This window comes from Cervus canadensis, chromosome 8 (assembly GCF_019320065.1).
Source record: "Cervus canadensis isolate Bull #8, Minnesota chromosome 8, ASM1932006v1, whole genome shotgun sequence".
NCBI lineage: Eukaryota > Metazoa > Chordata > Mammalia > Artiodactyla > Cervidae > Cervus > Cervus canadensis.
The window spans coordinates 58643622-58665623 of NC_057393.1; positions in this window are offsets into that span (position 1 = coordinate 58643622).

Below are 22002 nucleotides of genomic sequence, written 5' to 3' on the forward strand. Positions count from 1 at the left end.
TCACCAACACTGAAAGAGGGTTCCTTTTTCTCCTCACCCTCTCCAGCATTTATTGTTTGTAGACTTTTTGATAGTAGCAATTCTGACCGGCGTGAGATGGTACCTCGTTGTGGTTTTGATTTTCATTTCTCTGATAATAGTGACGTTGAGCATCTTTTCATGTGTTTGTTAGCCATCTGTATGTCTTCTTTGGAGGAATGTAAGGCAATGAATTTGAAAGAAGGAGGTAAGTAAGATACTGGGCTAAGCAAGGAATAAGCAAAAATTTGCATATTGAATAATGGGACCTCAGACCCTGGGAAGTCAGCAATCTGATTTACCATCCACAAGCAGGGAATTGGAGAATTCATTTGTGCAGAAAATGAGCATTTCAGACAAACGTCCTCCAGTGACTGATATTTACTGTTTCCCTCAGTGCCAGCAGTGAAGGATGGTTAAACACCCTGCGGCGAACTCCATCAGTCAACAAACCCTACTCCCAGGCAGAGATTCCAGGCAGTGTTTAGTGCTTCATCCCCAAATGTAGATGTCCAGCCTAGGATCACCAGCTTGTGAGGAAGGCCTCCAGATAGGGTGACCCACTGTCCTGGTTTGCCAGGGACTGAGGGTTTCTCAGGACACTGGACATTCAGAGTCAGAATGGAAAAGTCTCTGGCAAACTAGGGTGAGTTGCTCCAACAAGTATGAGCAAGATCTATCAGTTTGGCTTTGGTTTAATAATTTGCAAGCCTGACTTTCTCTATGCACAGCTTGCAAGCTGTGCATAGTCATCTGCTATAATTTATAGGGTCTTGAGGCAAAGTCTGCCAAAAATCGGATTAAATGGTTTATGACTTTTGCTGATCCTTTCCCAGCCTCTGACACCATATGTAGCGAAAAATATGGTCTACATTATTTGTAACTTCCAGCCCAGTCAACTAAAGATGTGACCTGGCTTCTTTTATTATTAACTTGATCTTCTTCTTCTTCTTCTTCTTCTCTTTTAAAGATCTAAGTAGCTTTAGCGCTTCCCAGATGTCTCAGTGGTAAAGAATCCGCCTGCCAATGCCGGAAATGCAGGAGAGGGGGGTTTGGTCCCTGGATCAGGAAGATCCCCTGGAGAAGGGAATGGAAACCCACTCCAGTGTTCTTGCCTAGAAAATCCCAAGAGAAGAGGAGCCTGGTGGGCTACAGTCCATAGGGTCGCAAAGAGATGGACACAACTGAGCGACTGGGCACACAATCACAATTAGCTTTATTCAGCAATTATGATTGGGCAGTAAATAGTAAATTGACTAGATCACACTTAATTCGATCTTTAATCAACTGAAACCACTTTTGGATGTTTGCTTCCTGCTGGACTCAGTTGCAGCCCACCAGCCAGTGTCAGTTCTGCAGGGTCAGTGTCTGTGTCAGACAGGTAGTTAAATGTGGTCTTACCATGCCATCCTGCCCTGCTCTGGAAAACAGAAAGCCAAGCAGTCTCTGGGATGTAAATTACCTGATTTTCAGGTCATGGACCAGGAATGGTCTTAATAGACAATTGATACTACTATCTAATTATCTCCGGAAACAAGGGCTACCAGTTCTGGATCTGAAATAATAATTATGATATTAATAGATAGCCTCCAACTTTAGGGAGATTTATAGAAAATAATTATAAATAGTAAGTTTATTTAGTTTCTTTGGGAGGACATTCCACAACCAGTTTAACTAGCAGGATCTGTTGCTCAAAATGAAATGTGCTGCAGATTTTTGCACGTGTCGCCAAACAGAGTAGATGGTTAGCAACCCGCTTTACCATTTTTCCAGGCTAATTTTTATTGCTGTCTCACTTTAGGATGTTGAATTGTGGGGCTTCAATTACCTCCATTACTTGTTGCACGGCTAGAGAACTCTCAAAATTCCTCCCAAAGCAAATCTTGGCTCTGCCGGCAAGGACTCCCTTGACGCACTTTGGAGGGGATGTGGGTTGGCCTTCTTTTAGGATCATGTACTTGTCGGCGCCTGAGTTTTCATAAGAGGACTGAATCAAAGTCTCAGCCCAGTTTATTATTAAGGCATGCAGCTCATTTCTTAACTGGCAATGGAAAGCACCACCGTTCCAAGTAGAATCCAAAACCCACAGCCACAAAGGACTTTTCAAAAGCTTGGCTAACTGAAATGCTGTTTGTGGACAAGTGCCTATAAAGTATGTATTCTGTTCAATCTCTAGATATGTGTTCTAAAATATATCACCAATTCAGCCACAGCAGTAGAGTTCTGGTCTTTGACTAGAATGCATGACTTCTTGGAGAAGTCATGCTTTGGTTGGAGGCCTTTGACCTACACTGAGGAACATGATACATAATACAGTTTTGAACATTGATCCCCTATCTGTTGTTGGGATGTTGTTGAGGGCATCGCTTAGTGTAATCATTCACAGTGATTACACATGTGGACCTCTCGTAGAAGTGAATGTGCTCTTTGGTCTTACTATCTGGAACAGTTTCTTTTTCTTAGCAACCTGCAAATATTCTGAATCTTATAATGTTTCATCTTTCCCTCTATCAGCTGCTATGTCACTAACTAAATTAGTGAACAACTATGTGTACATGTGTGCTAAGTCGCTTCAGTTGTGTCCAACTCTTTGTGACCCTATGGACCATAGCCCCCCAAGCTCCTCTGTTCGTGGGATTCTCCAGGCAAGAATACTGGAGCAGGTTGTCATGCCCTCCTCTAGGGGATCTTCCCGACCCAGGGATTGAACCCAGTTCTCCTACATCTCCTGCATTGGCAGGTGGGTTCTTTACCACTAGCACCCCCTGGGAAGCCCAGTGAACAACTATGAGATCATACAAAGGAGACTCATCACTCAGGTTGACACCAATGATGCGCATGGAATCAGAGCATACAGGACTGGCAAGATGCTCTAGGGGACCGTACCTGCCATGTTAAGTGTCCAAGAATCCCCTGGAGGAGAGTTGGAGACAAACATAGGTACCTCCAAACCAGTCCTATAGAGGTGCCTTCAGATCATCCCTCTTCCTTAGAGTGAGGTTTAGGGTCAGGTATAGGAGGGCAATGGCAAGGGGAGAAAGACATAGCTGGTCCTATATCCTTCTCCCTCATCAGATTTCTATCTTGTAACACACAGGACATGATTGGAAACTGGTGGGCCCTGAATATGAAGTCAAGCACCGTGTGCTTTCTGTTTGTTTCAGCCATCGTGGTCCCCAGGTCAAGGTGCATTCTTACCCCAAGTTCACGTCCAGTATGTGAGCTGGGAAATAGTACACTGTAGAAGTTAAAAAAATGTGGGCTCTGAATTTCACGCTGCACATATTTAAATTTTTTTCCCAAGCCATTGTTGGTTTTTAAATTTTATGTTTGCTATCTTTTGCCATTAGAGATTATTATTATGTTATTTGTTTAGGGTAAAGTCTTCTGTGGGGGTGCAGAGGATGAGATGGTTGGATGACATCACTGACTCAATGGACATGAATTTGAGCAAACTCCAGGAGATACTGGAGGACAGAGGACCCTGGCGTGCAGCCATGGGGTGACAGAGTCAGACACACTTTAGCAACTGAACAACAACTTATGTATATGGGTATGAAATTCAGCCTATGTGTATAATCAAGTCTTTTAACAATTTTCTTTATCCCTGTGCTCTTGTTTGTTTAATAAAGACAGTCCTTACTAACAGTCCAACATTAAGGGGGAAAAAAAAAAAGCATGGGCTCTGGAGTCAGAGAGTTAACATCAAACCCTACTTCTACACTCACTAGCTAAGTGACCTTGGATAAGAAGCTCTCTTCATCTCTAAATGTATAGAACTGCTTACCAAATACAGTTACTACAGGAAATACATTATATAACCACTGTGGATTCATCTAGCCCAGAGCTCGACATTGCGATAGATAGTTGCTATGAAGAAATACATCATGGTCATTAAGAGTTTGGGGCTTTGGAATTGGATATACTGGGGGTTCAAATTCTAGCACTCCCTGGGCCAACTGTGAAACTTTGGGCAAGTTTCTAACTTCTTTAGATCTTTGCTTTTTTTTTTTTCCATCTGTAAAATGGAGTAATAGTACACATAAAACCTTTGCATGCCATTTGAAATGTGTGCTCTGTAAATGATGCTCTTAATTGCTTGTTATTTCACTGCTCCACTAGAGAGCATGCAGCTAAGCTAAGCAGGCAAGAGAGACCACTTAAGGGAGATTGTCCAGAGCTGCCAGCCCTCTGTGGCAACAGAGAAACTGATCTCCATCCCTAAGATAGGGTAGTAACACTGTTCTCTGTGAGCTCAGCAGTGAGCTGTGAGTTTTATATTTTTGTTATACTGGGACTAGGTCAGGTGGATCTTAATATTTTAAGGGCCACAAGTAGACAAGTATCAGTCCGGGTCCAATCAGGAGGCAGAAACCACGTAGGGTTTAAGAAATGGAAGTTTGATATAAAGAGTATTGATACACTATGATAAAAGAGTAAAACTATAGGATGTAAAGGCTTCCCAGTGGCGCTAGCGGTAAAGAATCCACCTGCCAATGCAGGGTTCAATCCCTGGGTCGGGAAAATCCCCTGGAGGAGGAAATGGCAACCCACTCCAGTATTCTTGCTGGAAAATCCCATGGACAGAGGAGCCTAGTGGGCTACAGTCCATGGGTCACAAAGAGACAATACTGAGGCCACCCATCATATATATATATAACATAAGTGGACCCCTATAGGGCTACTCTTCCTTCAGCTGAGGAAGAGGACCCATGAAGGAGGCCCCCTCCCCAGGCTGGGGATCAAACCTTGTTGGAGGAGATGTCATGGCCCCACTGGAGGCAGAGAGATTAGCTGGTGCCTGGGCCAAAGCTAGTCAGCAGCTGCTGGACAAGCAGGAAGCAATTACCTGGCCGGTGGGTATGTGGGCAGGTAGAGGGAGTCGAGTGGCAGTGTGGGCAGGCGACACAGAACGTACAGTGTCTGTGTTGGGAGGGTCATGGGAAAGTGATCACCAGGCCAGGCAGGACTGCAAAGGTCACTGGAGGCCCTTCTGGGCACGTGGCTGGGGCAGAGCACCACAGGATGTCCTACGACGCCTGCCCAAACCGGCGAGAACTGCCCCTTCCTCCTGCAGTGTTCTCCCAGCACCCTCTCCTAAGAAAGCTTACATTATAGCATTATGCTCACTGTAGAGGAGAGTCACCTGTGGGAATTCTGCCCATTATCACAGAGCAGGTATTGGTGAGTGAACTTGGAGTTGAGGAATAATACATGAATAACTAGCACAGACACCTTGGGGGATTTGAAGAAAGCTGGGAACATGTAAGTGTGGATCCATATGCTCATGCATGTGCTCATGTACATATAATTTCCCTTGCTTGTTGGGGTTGGGAGGGGATACTACTCCTAGGGTGTTCACAGACCTCAGGTGAAGAGCACTTGGAGGGGAAGTTATCCAAACGCAGGCTCGTCTATGGTTCCAGGGCAACTACAGGAAAGCCTCCACAAAGCATTGAACTTTTGCGGGGAGGTGGGGCATTCTGCATTATTTTTTAACTTTCAGATTTCCTGACTGCGTATGTGAACTGAAAGTGCCTTCAGAGTAGATTTTGCCTTTGAGAAACTAACCTGGTGCCCTCAATTAGGAGTCAGAAAATCTGACCTAGCTGTGTGTTCCAGAGCACATCACCTTGCCTCTTGGAGCCTCGGGTTCCCCAAGCAAAAACAGGAACCTTGAGTCAGCCACTTTCCCTGCAACTGTTTTACACCAGCATTTCAAGCTTCCAACGAGGGTTCCGATCCCTGAGCCGGGAAGATACCCTGAAGAAGGAAATGGCAACCCACTCCAGTATTCTTGCCTGGAAAATCCCATGGACAGAGGAGCCTGGCGGGCTACAGTCCATCAGGTCGCGAAGAGTTGGACACGACTGAACACACGCAGAGAGTAAAAGGATTAAAGTCCTTGTTGCAAGTCCCTGTGCTCTTCCACCAGCGTGTCCCAAACTGCAGCTTCTGCAGATGCTCACTACGTCTTTTCACCAAAGGAGTAGGAGGACGGTGCTTCAAATGGAAGCAATGAACATTTCGGAGGCATTCAGGAGTTTGGAGATTGCAGGACAGCCAACTTTTCTCCGCTTATCCTTGCGATAGGGACGTTAAGAGTCGGGAAAGCTCAATTCTGCCATCTGCTGGTCACTGTTTGTATAGCAGCATCAAAATATTCACAGTTTTATAGTTTTATAGCTAGAGGAGGAGATGCTTGAGTGGCATCACCGACTCAATGGACCTGAGTTTGAGCAAGCTCGGGGAGATGGTGAAGGACAGGGATGCCTGGCGAGCTGCAGTCCATGGGGTCGGGCACGACTGAGCGACTGAACAGCAACAAATTTAAACTCACCTAAGGATCGGAGAGAGGAAGTGGCATTTACTGAGTACCTACTGTTTACAGGCTGTTTCCCAGGTGGCACAGTGGTAAAGAATCCTCCTGTCAATGCAGGAGACTTCCAGGAGATGTGGGTTCGATCCATACAGTCCATGGGGTCACAGAATCAGACACAACTGAGCACACATGCAAGCACTGTTTACAAGGGATCCACCCTCTTCAAGGGTGGTCTGAATGCAGATATAAGTTATCCTTGGACGTTGCCTGTAAGGGCTTCCCTGGTGGCTCAGTGGTAAAGAATCTTCCTGCAGTGCAGGAGATGCAGAGACGTGAGTTCAGTCCCTGAGTCGGAAAGATCCCCTAGAGGAAGACATGGCAACCCACTCCAGTATTCTTGCCAGGAAAATTCCATGGACAGAGGAGCTGGCGACCTACAGTCTATAGAGTCACAAAGAGTCAGACACGACTGAAGAGACAGCATGCACACTGCCTGTAAACAGGGCATGGGTTCCAGAGAGCCAGGGCTGAGTTTCCCAAGCACATGCTTCAGCTGCTCTCAACTTCAGTTTTCTCATCAGGTGGGTGAACAAAGGATTTGGAAGGACGGCCTTAAAAGATAAAGAGGTTGTTAAAGGGTGCTGAGAAGGAAAGAAGGGCATCCTAGGCAGGACCAAGGTGAGGGTTTCAGAAGACACCGTTGGAAAGCCTGACACGTGTCCTTGTCTTGTCCCCCTGTTTGTGAAGCCACTTAAGCTCCAGATCTCTAGGTGTCTCACCTCCTGATGTCTGGTCAGGGGCAGGGACAGAGGAATTGGAAAGATTTCTTCAAGGAAGAATGAAACAAACAAAAAAAAAAGAATGAAACAAACACCTGTGTAGATTCCACCAACTTTAAGAAATAGGAGCCATATCATTGTCTTTGAAGTATCCGATTATATGAAAATATTGCCATTTATTTACACATTCATGGCAAATAGATGGGGAAACAGTGGAAACAGTGGCTGACTTTATTTTTCTGGGCTCCAAAATCACTGCAGATGGTAATTGCAGCCATGAAATTAAAAGACACTTACTCCTTGGAAGGAAAGTTATGACCAACTTAGCATGTTAAAAAGCAGAGACATTACTTTGCCAACAAAGATCTGTCTAGTCAAGGCTATGGTTTTTCCAGTGGTCATGTATGGATGTGAGCTGAGCGCCAAAGAATTGATGCTTTTGAACTGTGGTGTTGGAGAAGACCCTTGAGAGTCCCTTGGACTGCAAGGAGATCCAACCAGTCCATCCTAAAGGAGATCAGTCCTGGGTGTTCATTGGAAGGACTGATTTTGAAGCTGAAACTCCAATACTTTGGCCATCTGATGTGAACAGCTGACTCACTGGAAAAGACCCTGATGCTGGGAAAGATTGAGGGCAGGAGGAGAAGGGGACGACAGAGGATGAGATGGTTGAATGGCATCACCAACTCGATGGACATGGGTTTGGGTGAACTCCGGGAGTTGGTGATGGACAGGGAGGCCTGGCATGCTGCGGTTCATGGGGTCACAAAGACTCGGACACGACGGAGCGACTGAACTGAACTGAACAGCATATGGACATTTGAAATGTTTCCCATTGCTTCCAGTTTTTTGCTGCTTTGGACATTCATACACATACGTATCTGTCAAGTATACAATCAGGGAGTGGAATTGTTGGGTGGTAGACCATGTGCATTTTCAACTTTATAGATAATTACAATTTATTATCCCAAGAGGTTCCACCAATCAAAACTCATGTTAAAAGTGTGTGTGTTCATGTGTGTGTGTGTGTATGTGTGTGTGTAGGAGGGAGGATATTCCTGTTACACCAAATTCACTGCAAGAACTTGATATTGTCAGATTTTTTTAAGTTTTGCTAATTTGGTGGGGTGAGATGATGTCATTTCAATTTCCATCCAAAGGTGACTCTGTAATTGTTAGTCATCTTGAGGTATACCATAATTACTTTTCCTAATTTGTGCATTTAAAAATTTTCTTGGAGTAAATAATTTTTTCTTTATTGATTTACCATATTTTTATGTACTCAGAACGTTTCATTCCCAACTCTTACATCACATGTGAAGTATTCTGTAAATAGAAGTGCCTTGGAGATCTTTTTCCTGGCCTGGAGCTTTCTGACCTGCCCACTTCTGTGTTAGTTCTGCAGGCTCACTGCACGGTTGCTAGATGGAATTTTTTTTTTTAACAGTCATCCTGGGCATTCTCATTGCCATTTTCTTCTGTTTTCCTGGATTCCTTATCATCTTCCTCCTTCCCAATTTACTCTCTTATTTTTTTTTCCAGTACATCCTCTACTAGTTTCCTGAGAAATAATTCTCAGAAGGTAATTTTTTGGAAGTCTTGCATGTGTATAAATATCTCTACCCACAAACTTGAGTGATATTTTGTTTTGATAGCTAGTTCCATGTTGGAAAACATTTTTGCTCTGAGTTTTGAAGGCATACCTGCTTTGCCTATGGGGTATGGTTTTATTAAGAAGTCTAATGTCTGTGAAGTAATTAGCCTCCAACTAATAAAAAATAAATAAATAAATAAATAAATTTAAAAAATAAAAAATAAATGCACTAAACTCTAAGAAAAAAAAAAAGAAGTCTAATGTCTAACTCTTGATATTTTTGTATTTTTCACTCAAATTTTTTTCTTGGAACTTGCTTTTTATTCCTAGGGTTCTGTAATATCCTGGTGGTGTATTATATATGAATTCATCCATTTCACAGGGTGCTTTGGGTGTCCTTTCAATCTGAAAACTCATGCCTATCTATTCCATAAAGGTGTTTTGTTAGTTTTTTTTTTTAACTATTTACCTAAAACGTCTTTCCCTAATCTGTTTTTCCCTTATTTCTTTCTGGAAGTTCTACTTATCAAATGCTGCCTCTCTGGATGAATTTTCTAATTTTCTCACCTTTTTTTTTCCTCCGGTTTTCCATTTCTTTTTCTTCTCATACTAGATTTTGGAGGACTCCTTTACTTTTATATTCTTTTCTATGGAATCATCATACTGCTTTTTCTTAAATAAAATTCATTGGATATTTTTGTCCTGTGACCATTCCTTTTTTTTTTAACTACCTGCTCTTGTTTCTGAGTATGTAGCTGGCATAGTTTTAGGTTTTTTTCTACCTGAATGGTTTTTGTGTGTTTTTTTTTCTCTTTTTTTTAATGTTTATTTTTTTCCATTTATTTTTATTAGTTGGAGGCTAATTACTTTACAATATTGTAGTGGTTTTTGTCATACATTGACATGAATCAGCCGTGGATTTACATGTATTCCCCATCCTGATCCCCCCTCCCACCTCCCTCTCTACCCGATCCCCCTGGGCCTTCCCAGTGCACCAGCCCTGAGTACTTGTCTCATGCATCCAGCCTGGGCTGGTGATCTGCTTCACCCTAGATAATATACATGTTTTGATGCTGTTCTCTCGAAACATCCCACCCTCGCCTTCTCCCACAGAGTCCAAAAGTCTGTTCTGTACATCTGTGTCTCTTTTTCTGTTTTGCATATAGGGTTATCATTACCATCTTTCTAAATTCCATATATGCATTAGTATACTGTATTGGTCTTTATCTTTCCGGCTTACTTCACTCTGTATAATGGGCTCCAGTTTCACCCATCTCATTAGAACTGATTCAAATGAATTCTTTTTAATGGCTGAGTAATATTCCATTGTGTATATGTACCACAGCTTCCTTATCCATTTGTCTGCTGGTGGGCATCTAGGTTGCTTCCATGTCCTGGCTATTATAAACAGTGCTGCAATGAACATTGGGGTGCACGTGTCTCTTTCAGATCTGGTTTCCTCAGTGTGTATGCCCAGAAGTGGGATTGCTGGGTCATATGGCAGTTCTATTTCCAGTTTTTTAAGAAATCTCCACACTGTTCTCCATAGCGCTGTACTAGTTTGCATTCCCACCAACAGTGTAAGAGGGTTCCCTTTTCTCCACACCCTCTCCAGCATTTATTGCTTGTAGACTTTTGGATAGCAGCCATCCTGACTGGCGTGTAATGGTACCTCATTGTGGTTTTGATTTGCATTTCTCTGATCATGAGTGATGTTGAGCATCTTTTCATGTGTTTGTTAGCCATCTGTATGTCTTCTTTGGAGAAATGTCTGTTTAGTTCTTTGACCCATTTTTTGATTGGGTCATTTATTTTTCTGGAATTGAGCTGCAGGAGTTGCTTGTATATGTTTGAGATTAATCCTTTGTCTGTTTCTTCATTTGCTATTATTTTCTCCCAATCTGAGGGCTGTCTTTTCACCTTGCTTATAGTTTCCTTTGTTGTGCAAAAGCTTTTAAGTTTCATTAGGTCCCATTTGTTTATTTTTGCTTTTATTTCCAATATTCTGAGAGGTGGGTCATAGAGGATCCTGCTGTGATTTATGTCGGAGAGTGTTTTGCCTATGTTCTCCTCTAGGAGTTTTATAGTTTCTGGTCTTACATTTATTTAGATCTTTAATCCATTTTGAGTTTATTTTTGTGTATGGTATTAGAAGGTGTTCTAGTTTCATTCTTCTACAAGTGGTTGACCAGTTTTCCCAGCACCACTTGTTAAAGAAGTTGTCTTTTTTCCATTGTATATCCTTGCCTCCTTTGTTGAAGATAAGGTGTCCATAGGTTCATGGATTTATCTCTGGGCTTTCTATTCTGTTCCATTGATCTATCTTTCTGTCTTTGTGCCAATACCATACTGTCTTGATGACTGTGGCTTTGTAGTAGAGTCTGAAGTCAGGCAGGTTGATTCCTCCAGTTCCATTCTTCTTTCTCAAGATTACTTTGGCTATCTGAGGTTTTTTGTATTTCCATACAAATTGTGAAATTATTTGTTCTAGTTCTGTGAAAAATACCGTTGGTAGCTTGATAGGGATTGCATTGAATCTATAGATTGCTTTGGGTAGAATAGCCATTTTGACAATATTGATTCTTCCAATCCATGAACACGGTATGTTTCTCCATCTGTTTGTGTCCTCTTTGATTTCTTTCATCAGTGTTTTATAGTTTTCTATGTATAGGTCTTTTGTTTCTTTAGGTAGATATACTCCTAAGTATTTTATTCTTTTTGTTGCAATGGTGAATGGTATTGTTTCCTTAATTTCTCTTTCTGTTTTTTCATTGTTAGTATATAGGAATGCAAGGGATTTCTGTGTGTTAATTTTATATCCTGCAACTTTACTATATTCATTGATTAGCTCTAGTAATTTTCTGGTAGAGTCTTTAGGGTTTTCTATGTAGAGGATCATGTCATCTGCAAACAGCAAGAGTTTCACTTCTCTTCCTATCTGGATTCCTTTTACTTCTTTTTCTGCTCTGATTGCTGTGGCCAACACTTCCAAAACTATGTTGAATAGTAGTGGTGAGAGTGGATACCTTGTCTTGTTCCTGATTTTTAGGGGAAATGCTTTCAATTTTTCACCATTGAGGGTAATGCTTGCTGTGGGTTTGTCATATATAGCTTTTATTATGTTGAGGTATGTTCCTTCTATTCCTGCTTTCTGGAGAGTTTTAATCATAAATGGATGTTGACTTTTGTCAAAGGCTTTTTCTGCATCTATTGAGATAATCATATGATTTTTATCTTTCAATTTGTTAATGTGGTGTATTACATTGATTGATTTGTGGATATTAAAGAATCGTTGCATTCCTGGGATAAAGCCCACTTGGTCATGATGTATGATTTTTTTAATATGTTGTTGGATTATGTTTCCTAGAATTTTGTTAAGGATTTTTGCATCTATGTTCATCAGTGATATTGGCCTGTAGTTTTCTTTTTTTGTGGCATCCTTGTCTGGTTTTTGTATTAGGGTGATGGTGGCCTCATAGAATGAGTTTGGAAGTTTGCCTTCTTCTGCAATTTTCTGAAAGAGTTTGAGTAAAATAGGTGTTAGCTCTTCTCTAAATTTTTGGTAGAATTCAGCTGTGAAGCCATCTGGTCTTGGGCTTTTGTTTCCTGGAAGATTTCTGATTACAGTTTCAATTTCCTTGCTTGTGATGGGTCTGTTAAGATCTTCTATTTCTTTCTGGTTCAGCTTTGGAAAGTTATACTTTTCTAAGAATTTGTCCATTTCTTCCAAGTTGTCCATTTTATTGGTATAGAGCTGCTGGTAGTAGTCTCTTATGATCCTTTGTATTTCAGTGTTGTCTGTTGTGATCTCTCCATTTTCATTTCTAATTTTGTTAATTTGGTTCTTCTCCCTTTGTTTCTTAATTAGTCTTGCTAACAGTTTGTCAATTTTGTTTATTTTTTCAAAAAACCAGCTTTTAGCTTTGTTGATTTTTGTTATGGTCTCTTTAGTTTCTTTTGCATTTATTTCTGCCCTAATTTTTAAGATGTCTTTCCTTCTACTAACCCTGGGGTTCTTAATTTCTTCCTTCTCTAGTTGCTTTAGGTGTAGAGTTAGTTATTTATTTGACTTTTTTCTTGTTTCTTGAGATAAGCCTGTAATGCTATGAACCTTCCCCTTAGCACTGCTTTTACAGTGTCCCATAGGTTTGGGCTGGTTGTGTTTTCATTTTCATTCGTTTCTATGCATATTTTTATTTCTTTTTTTATTTCTTCTATGATTTGTTGGTTATTCAGAAGTGTGTTATTTAGCCTCCATATGTTTGAATTTTTAATAATTTTTTTTCCTATAATTAAGATCTAATCTTACTGCACTGTGGTCAGAAAAGATGACTGGAATGATTTCAATTTTTTTGAATTTACCAAGGCTAGATTTATGGCCCAGGATGTGATCTATTCTGGAGAACGTTCCGTGTGCACTTGAGAAAAAGGTGAAGTTGATGGTTTTGGGGTGAAATGTCCTATAGGTATCAATTAGGTCTAGGTGGTCCATTGTGTCATTTAAAGTTTGTGTTTCCTTGTTAATTTTCTGTTTAGTTGATCTATCCATAGTTGTGAGTGGGGTATTAAAGTCTCCCACTATTATTGTGTTATTATTAATTTCCTCTTTCATACTCGTTAACATTTGCCTTACGTATTGCGGTGCTCCTATGTTGGGTGCATATATATTTATAATTGTTATATCTTCTTCTTGGATTGATCCTTTGATCATTATGTAGTGTTCTTCTTTATCTCTTTTCACAGCCTTTATTTTAAAGTCTATTTTATCTGATATGAGTATTGCAACTCCTGCTTTCTTTTGGTCTCTGTTTGCATGAAATATTTTTTTCCAGCCTTTCACTTTTAGTCCGTATGTGTCCCTTGTTTTGAGGTGGGTCTCTTGTAGACAGCATGTATAGGGGTCTTGTTTTTGTATCCATTTAGCCAGTCTTTGTCTTTTGGTTGGGGCATTCAACCCATTTACATTTAAGGTAATTATTGATAGGTATGGTCCCGTTGTCATTGACTTTGTTGTTTTGGGTTCATGTTTATACAACCTTTCTGCATTTCCTGTCTAGAGAAGATCCTTTAGCATTTGTTGAAGAGCTGGTTTGGTGGTGCTAAATTCTCTCAGCTTTTGCTTGTCTGTAAAGCTTTTGAATTCTCCTTCATATCTGAATGAGATCCTTGCTGGATACAGTAATCTAGGTTGTAGGTTATTCTCTTTCATTACTTTAAGTATGTCCTGCCATTCCCTTCTGGCCTGAAGGGTTTCTATTGATAGATCAGCTGTTATCCTTATGGGAATCCCTTTGTGTGTTATTTGTTGTTTCTCTCTTGCTGCTTTTAATATTTGTTCTTTGTGTTTGATCTTTGTTAGTTTGATTAATATGTGTCTTGGGGTCTTTCGCCTTGGGTTTATCCTGTTTGGGACGGGACTCTCTGGGTTTATTGGACCTGTGTAACTATTTCCTTCCCCATTTTAGGGAAGTTTTCAGCTATTATCTCCTCGAGTATTTTCTCATGGCCTTTCTTTTTGTCTTCTTCTTCTGGGACTCCTATGATTCTAATGTTGGGGCGTTTCACATTGTCCCAGAGGTCCCTGAGGTTGTCCTCATTTCTTTTGATTCTTTTTTCTTTTTTCCTCTCTGCTTCATTTATTTCCACCATTTTATCTTCTACCTCACTTATCCCATCTTCTGTCTCCATTATTCTACTGTTGGTTCCCTCCAGAGTGTTTTTGATCTCATTTATTGCATTATTCATTTTTAATTGACTCTTTTTTATTTCTTCTAGGTCCTTATTAAACATTTCTTGCATCTTCTCAATCTTTGTCTCCAGGCTATTTATCTGTAACTCCATTTTGTTTTCAAGATTTTTGATCCTTTTTATTATCATTATTCTAAATTCTTTTTCAGGTAGATTCCCTATCTCCTCCTCTTTTGTTTGACTTGGTGGGCATTTTTTATGTTCCTTTACCTGTTGTGTATTTCTCTGCCTTTTCATCTTGTTTAGATTGCTGTGTCTGGAGTGGGCTTTCTGTATTCTGGTGGTCTGTGGTTCCTTTTTATTGTGGAGGTTTCACCCAGTGGGTGGGGTTGGACGATTGGCTCATCAAGGTTTCCTGGTTAGGGAAGCTTGCGCCGGTGTTCTGGTGCGTGGAACTAGATTTCTTCTCTCTGGAGTGCAATGGAGTGTCCAGTAATGAGTTTGGAGATGGGTCTATGTGTTAGGTGTGACTTTGGGCAGCCTGTATGTTGACACTCAGGGCTATGTTCCTGCTTTGCTGGAGAATTTGTGTGGTATGTCTTGCTCTGGAACTTATTGGCTCTTGGGTGGTGGTTGGTTTCAGTGTAGGTATGGAGGCTTTTGGATGGTCTCTTATTACTTAATGTTCCATGTAGTCAGGAGTTTTCTGGTGTTCTCAGGTTTTGGGCTTAAGTCTCCTGCCTCTGGATTTCAGTTTTATTCTTCCATTAGTCTCAAGACTTCTCCAACTATACAGCACTGATAATAAAACTTATAGGTTAATGGTGAAAAGATTCTCCACCGTGAGGGACACCCAGAGAGGTTCACAGAGTTACATGAAGAAGAGGAGAGGGAGGAAGGAGATAGAGATGAGCAGGAGGAAAAAGAGGGGGACTCAAGAGAAGAGAGACAGATCTACGCAGTTCTCTGTTCCCTAAGTATTCTCCATAGCCCAGACATCCGCAGAGATTCACAGAATTGGATTGGGAATAGAAGGGGGAGGGAGGAAATAGAGGTGACCTGAGGTAGAAAATGGAGAGTCAAAAGTGGGAGAGAGTAATCAACACACTCCTGAGTAAAAATGGGTACTGAATATTGGATTCTTAAATGTCCAAAATTGATATCAAATACTGAAAAACAAAGATTTAAAATCTAGAGTAGAGGTTAGACTCTTAAAAATACAATATTAAAAACAAAAACACAAAAATTTTAGAAATATATATGAAGTTCGGTTTAAAAATAGGGCTTCTCTCTGTTTTTTTTTTTGCAAGGTTATAGTGAAATGAAAATGAAAATTAAGGAGTAACAGAGGAGTAATGGAGGACTTTAAAAGAAAATAAGAGAAGAAAAATAAAACAAGAAAAAAAATTTTTTTCTAATTAAAAAAACAGTAAAAACATGAAAATGAAAGTTAAGGAGTAATGGGGGGTAATAGGGAATTTTAAAAGAAAATAAAAGAGAAAAAATTTAAAAAGAAAATAAAAGAAATTTTTTTAATTAAAGAAAAAAAAAGTAAAAATATATCTAGGAATTTCTCTGGATCTGTTGCAGTCAGTGTGGGTTCAGTTCAGTGTCAGATAGCTCCTTGTTCCAGATTACACTTCTCGATATCTACAGGCCCCTTCCAGTGTAGTCAGTGTTACCTACAGGAATTTTAATCTGTTGCACCGGTCCCTTCTGAAGTGGTTCCCTTTGTTTATTTGGCTTCTGTTTGCCAGTCTCTTCAGTGTCTAATTTCCGCCCTGACACAGGTGGGCGGAGGTGGTCTCTTGTTTAGGTTCACTTGTTCAGTCGTGCTGTGGGGAGGAAGGGGCACTGCAGACAAATGTCACTGGCCCGTGTGGGGAGCACTCACAGTGTTCCGGCCACACTGGGTTTGCCCCGCTCATGGGTGTGTGCTTTCCCCGTTTACACTGCTCAGGCTCCAGGCTGCTCTATATGGAGCAGGCCCTGTGTTGCATGTGGTTCCAGTTTTTGGGTATTCCACAAAAGCACGGACTCAGTTGGGCCTGCGTTTTGTGCCTTCCCCAGCCTGAGCAGCTCAGGCAGCCAGGAGCTTGACGGGCACACTCTCCCCGGGTGTGGTGCGCCTTCTCCCCTCCGCGGTCCCAGCCTCAGCTTCCGTGCGCACCAGTCGGGTGCGTGCGCCTTGTGTCTATTCTTGGGAGCTGGCCTCTAGCCGCGACCTTCCCAGCGGGTGTTGACCATCCAGAATCTCAGGAAGTCTTTGGTTAGAAACTGGAAGCCTGTTTGCAGTTCGGTAGGGGATGCCGTCTCTGCGGCCGAGTTTGCCCTTTTCCCCTCCCCCCTGCCTCCTGCCTCCGGCGGGGGATGGCCCGGTCCGCCGCTGGCTAGCTCTTCTCTGGAATTGCTCAGTCCCTTTGTTCCGCGAACGGCCGGGAGTATGTTCGGGCCGGTTAACTTTCTCTCTCTCTCTCTTGCTATCCCACAGTTTAAGTTGCTGTCTCACATCAGCTCCCTCCGATTGCCCTCAGGGCATTCAGGCCCAGTCCTTACCCTAAGCAATGCCGCCCGGTCCTCTCCATTCCGCCCCCACTTGCTGGTGGCGGATGCGGGCGTCTGGGGTACTTTTCTGCAGGGAGTTGCTTTTAGGCATGTAATCTGTGGGTTTTATTTATTTTTCCTCCCAGTTAAGTTGCCCTCTGAGATTTGAAAACTTCCCCCAGACCCGCCAGTGAGAGGGTTTCCTGGTGTTTGGAAACTTCCTCTATTACGACTCCCTTCCCGGGACGGATCTCCATCCCTAACTATATTGTCTCTCTTTTTATCTTTTATATTTTGTCCTACCTCCTTTCAAAGATGATGGGCTGCTTTTCTGGGTCCCTGATGTCATCTGCTAGCGGTCAGAAGTTGTTTTGTGAAGTTTGCTCAGCGTTAAATTGTTCTTTTGATGAATTTGTAGGGGAGAAAGTGGTCTCCCCGTCCTAGTCCTCCGCCATCTTGGCTCCTCGTATTGGTTTTTGTGTTTTCTAAGTTGTTTTGTAGGTGTGTTGTTTTTGTTTGGCCTCCATCTTTTATGTTAAAACTCTGTGATAATTTCTGGAAATACTCTAATGAGACACTGAGACATCTATTGGCGTGTCTTTGTACATGAGTAGCGCTTGTCATGGGATTCCCTGGTGGCTCAGATGGTAAAGCGTGTGCCTGCAATGAGGGAGACCTGGGTTCGATCCCTGGGTAGGGAAGATCCCCTGGAGAAGGAACCGGCAACCCACTCCAGCACTCTTACCTAGAACTGTAGGGTAGTTGCGACTTAGCAGCAGCAGCGGCAGCAGCAGTTGTGTTGTGGTTCATCGCTCAACCATGTCTGACTCTGCAGCCCCATGGACTGCAGCCTGCCGGGCTCCTCTGTCTATGGGATTTCCCAGGCAAGAATACTGGAGTGGGTTGCCATTTCCTTCTCCAGAGTATCTTCCTGATTCAGGGATCGAATCCGTGTCTCCTGCATTGCCAGCAGATTTTTTACTGCTGGCTATTTTGGTACAAATGCTTCTTCTGTTTATGGTTATCCCCAGGAGGACTGAGATACTACTACATTCTAAAATATCACAGGAAACTAATTACATAAAGAATTTTCAAAAATTTGGAAGGAGGGACTATGTAACACTTGTTTACAGCATCTTATCATTGTTTACTTGTTTGTTTATATCTTAATTTAAGCTCCTTCTGGGAAGAAGGCATGTCTTTTTAATTTTTTTCTTTTGATGAAGTCAATGTACTTTTAAAATCTTTGTATCTTGTAGACCATAATTTCTTCATTGAATTAATGTGTAACGAGAAGGTATTGAGATCATCATATGGGGTAAAAGGGAACTAACATTTCTTGAGCACCTACTGTGTGTCCAAGGTTATGGGAGAGTATCTTAGAATTTGGTTGACTTTGAGAACAAAGACAGCTAACAGAACTGTTCAGAGCTGGCCTTCAAAGGAGAGGAAGCTGCTGTGTTTTGCTGGTTGTAGGCTCTAGCTGGGCTTCCCTGGTGGCTAGGTGGTAAAGAATCTGCCTGGAATGCAGGAGACCTGGGTTTGATCCCTGGGTCAGGAAGTTCCCCTGGAGGAAGGCATGGCAACCCACTCCAGTATTTTTGCCTAGAGAATTCTATGGAGAGAGGACCCTGGCAGGTTACACCCCATGGGGTCACAAAGAGTCAGACATGACTGGGAGACTAAAAACACACACAACTCAGGCTCCAGCTAGGGGTCATGGGGGAGGGTTCAGCCTTCACAAGTATACAGTGGAGCTCCATGAACACCAATTGTGACACCAATAACTGATGCTGACAGGCTAGATCTACTAAAGCCAGTAGTTTGCATCAGGGGCTTCTCTGGTAACTCAGTTGGTAAAGAATCTGCAAGCCGTGCAGGAGACCTGGGTTCGATCCCTGGGTCAGGAAGATCCCTTGGAGAAGGGAATGGCAACCCACTCCAGTATTCTCACCTGGGAAGTCACATGGACAGAGGAACCTGGTGGGCTACAGTCCATGGGGTCACAAAGAGTCAGACAAGACTGAGTGACTAACACTTCAGGAACACCAAACCTGGGGGTCTGTGCTATATACACGTTCAAAATCCACAGAGATCTTGTAAAGATGGATGAAAAGCCAAAATGAACAAGGAGAAATTCTCAAATTTCACAAATTCAGGATTAGGGAAGATCTGATTCAGGAAGAATCCTTGGGGTAAAGTATAGGAATTTGGGTTGGCTCCAAAACTAAAATAAAGCAAAACCTCTTTGCCATCTTTAGTTACAAGGATGTAAAAATAAGAACAAGGGAGGTGATAGTCCTATTTCACATTGCTCAGTGTGTTACACAAGGCCTGTATTTGGTGTTGAGACCGTCCACTATACAGATGTTCAAGGATGGAAAAGCCATTACACTGAGGATACCATGTAATGAGTACTGTAGTCAGAGTCCAGAGGATGCTAAGGCTGTATTACCTCACTGTGCAGGACCACAATGGTAAGGGAGGGGTGTCAGGAATGCTTCCCAGAGACCTCATATCAGTTGATATCTGAAAGACAATTAAGAGCTCTATAGATGGATATTTTAGTCCAGAGGGCCAAAAATAGACACTGGTACAAGGACAGTTCTGAGAGGGAACAGCATGGATAAAACTACAGTTCAAACGGCGCTGTGCTTGTTCTGTTCAGTTCAGTTGCTCAGTCATGTCTGACTCTTTGCGACCCCATGGACTGTGGTACACCAGGCTTCCCTGTCCATCACCAACTCCTGGAGCTTACTCAAACTCATGTCCATTGAGTTGGTGATGCCATCCAACCATCTCATCCTCGTCCCCTTCTCCTCCTGCCCTCAATCTTTCCCAGCATCAGGGTCTTTTCCAGTGAGTCAGCTGTTCACATCAGGTGGCCAAAGTATTGGAGTTTCAGCTTCAAAATCAGTCCTTCCAATGAACACCCAGGACTGATCTCCTTTAGGATGGACTGGTTGGATCTCCTTGCAGTCCAAGGGACTCTCAAGGGTCTTCTCCAACACCACAGTTCAAAAGCATCAATTCTTTGGTGCTCAGCTTTCTTTATAGTCCAACTCTCACATCTGTACATGACTACTGGAAAAACCAAAGCTTTGACTAGATGGATCTTTGTTGGCAGTAATGTCTCTGTTTTTTAATATGCTCTCTAGATTGGTCATAACTTTTCTTCCAAGGAGCAAACTTCTTTTAATTTCATGGCGGCAGTCACCATCTGCAGTGATTTTGGAGCCTGAAAAAATAGTCTGTCATGGTTTCGATTGTTTCCCCATCTATTTGCCATGAAGTGATGGGACCAGATGCCATGATCTTAGTTTTCTGAATGTTGAGTTTTAAGCCAGCATTTTCACTCTCCTCTTTCACTTTCATCAAGAGGCTCTTTAGTTCCTCTTCCCTTTCTGCCATAAGGGTGGTGTCATCTGCATATCTGAGGTTATTGATATTTCTCCCAACAATCTTGATTCCAGCTTGTGTTTCATCCAGTCCAACATTTCTCATGATGTACTCTGCATATAAGTTAAATAAGCAGGGTGACAATATACAGCCTTGACGTACTCCTTTCCTGCTTTGGAACTAGTCTGTTGTTCCATGTCCAGTTCTTGAACTGCATGCAGATTTCTCAGGAGGCAGGTCAGGTGGTCTGGTATTCCCATCTCTTTAAGAATTTTCCACAGGTTGTGGTGATCCACACAGTCAAAGGCTTTGCCATAGTCAATACAGCAGAAGTAGCTGTTTTTCTGGAACTCTCTTGCTTTTTTGATGATCCATCGGATGTTGGCAATTTGATCTCTGGTTCCTCTGCCTTTTCTAAATCCAGTTTGAACATCTGGAAGTTCATGGTTCACGTACTGTTGAAGCCTGGCTTGGAGAATTTTGAGCATCACTTTGCTAGCGTGTGAGATGAGTGCAGTTGTGCAGTAGTTTCAGCATTGTTTGACATCGCCTTTCTTTGGGTTTGGAATGAAAACTGACCTTTTCCAGTCCTGTGGCCACTGCTGAGTTTTCCAAGTTTGCTGGCATATTGAGTGCAGCACTTTTCACAGCATCATCTTTTAGGATTTGAAATAGCTCAACTGGAATTCCATCACCTCCACTAGCTTTGTTCATAGTGATGCTTCCTAAGGTCCACTTGACTTTGCATTCCAGGATGTCTGGCTCTAGGTGAGTGATCACACCATTGTGATTATCTGGGTCCTGAAGATCTTTTTTGTACAGTTCTTCTGTGTATTCTTGCCACCTCTTCTTAATATCTTCTGCTTCTGTTAGGTCCATACCATTTCTTTCCCTTATTATGTCCATCTTTGCATGAAATATTCACTTGGTATCTCTCTAATTTTCTTGAGGAGATCGCTAGTCTTTCCCATTCTATTGTTTTCCTCTATTTCTTTGCATTGATCACTGAGGAAGACTTTCTTATCTCTCCTTGCTATTCTTTGGAAGTCTGCATTCAAATAGGTTTATCTTTCCTTTTCTCCTTTGCCTTTTACTTCTCTTTTCAGTTATTTTCACTGCGGCTTGAGATGGGTGCAAACCAAACTCAAGTAGGGAGCCCTCTGGTGGTGAGTGAGAAAAGTACAGTCTCACAGACTAGGCTGTGGGCCTGGAGGCTAGGGAGGGATTCTGAGTCCCAGGGTGACAGACACGACCATTTTGGAGAAGGGGACAGGGGAGGGGAAGAAAGGTAAGTATCAGCAGGATACAGCAGGATAAAGGAATTTCGAAAGGAAAATCGAAGTGTTTACGGGGAAATGTTACTAAGTTTCTGCTGTGTGAAGTGAGATGTGATTCTTCTTCCATCTCCCCAGGAAATATTCTGTAAACTATTCATATCAAGGAAAGAAGGGAAGGAGGGAAAGAGAAGGTCACTTGAAAGTGACAGGGAGGCTGGGTTAGATACACGATGCATGGAGAGAAGATTCAGGAGGACACAATTACCGACATCTTCAAAGTCACCATAGTTGTGACACAGTCACAACTGTGTCCTGTGCGTAGAAACTGGGTGGAGATAGATTTCGATTCTCACTAGTTTGAGACCAAGCCATGTAGAAATA